The sequence below is a fragment of the Triticum dicoccoides genome, chromosome 6B, assembly GCF_002162155.2.
Source record: "Triticum dicoccoides isolate Atlit2015 ecotype Zavitan chromosome 6B, WEW_v2.0, whole genome shotgun sequence".
Lineage (NCBI taxonomy): Eukaryota > Viridiplantae > Streptophyta > Magnoliopsida > Poales > Poaceae > Triticum > Triticum dicoccoides.
This window is the reverse complement of record NC_041391.1, coordinates 17,414,364-17,415,582: the sequence shown is the minus strand read 5'-3', so window position 1 is coordinate 17,415,582 and position 1,219 is coordinate 17,414,364. Positions and strand designations below refer to the sequence as shown.

Genomic DNA, 1,219 nt, shown 5'->3' with positions numbered 1-1,219 from the left:
CTCATGCTGAGACAGACGATAAATATATATGTCGGTCCTATTTATCAAACCATTTGATACGTTACGCACAACTGCCATGCCTGAACGTACTTACCAATGATTTGCCGTGGAGAACATGCAACCAGTTGGTGTTGATAACTGAACTAGCGGAAGCCGCACTATATAAAGTCGACCGTGCAGCTCTCTGAACACACAAGCAATCAACGCAAACAAATAGCATCAACCAAGAATAAGAGGAGGTTTACAATTCAAGAGTGTTCGGAAGGTAAGATGGCCACTGCAAGAGCTCTGGCCACCATGGCAATCTTCCTCCTGGTGGCGCTCTCCACCTCCCATGTCGCGTCCTCGCTCCGCCCGGGTCTCGGTGTCTGCCGTGCGAGTGGCTACCTTCCAGGAAAGTCGGGCAACTGTGAGAAGAGCAACGACCCCGACTGCTGCGAGGATGGCAAGAGATACCCGCAGTACCACTGCTCGCCGCCGGTCACCGCGACCACCAAGGCCGTCTTGACGCTCAACAGCTTCGAGAAGGGTAAGGACGGCGGCGGTCCATCGGAGTCTGACAACGCCTACCATAGTGACAAGGAGATGGTAGTCGCGCTCTCCACCGGCTGGTTCAAGAACATGGCCCGTTGTGGGCACCGCATCAAGATCACCGCCAATGGCAACTCCGTGTATGCCAAGGTGGTGGACGAGTGCGACTCCGTCTATGGCTGCGACGACGACCACAACTACGAGCCCCCGTGTGCCAACAACATCGTCGACGCATCTCCTGCGGTGTGGAATGCCTTGGGGCTCGACCAGAACGTCGGCATGGAGGGCATCACCTGGTCTGATGAGTGAGTTTCCAAACAAAGGTGAGCGCAGGTTGTTGGTACCACTTGTCGGTCCAGTGTCATGTATATAATTTTCGTTCTTATAGGGAAGTCCAGTGTACACATATCCTATACTCGGGAGGTTTATCAGATTCTGTATATGATTTCTTGAATTTATAAAATAAACAGTGCTACCTATGGTTTAGCACGGATGAAAAGTTCATCGATCATGCATATAATAAATAGTGAGCAGCATGGTGCATAAAGAATGTGAAACACACGAGAGAGATTCCTGACAAAACTACACACTCATTTTCAAGGGTAGCTAAACAAGTATAACAAAACGGTAACAAACTACATCATTCACATTTGCACCGAGTATCCAGGGGCAGGGGCGGAGCCAGGAA

General features: G+C 50.5%; 1 pseudogene; it reads left to right on the top strand.

The window, feature by feature from the left end:
- The first annotated feature begins 270 nt into the window (after positions 1-270).
- The window catches only part of LOC119320564, an 11,343-nt pseudogene continuing 10,394 nt past the window's right edge, over positions 271-1,219 (top strand).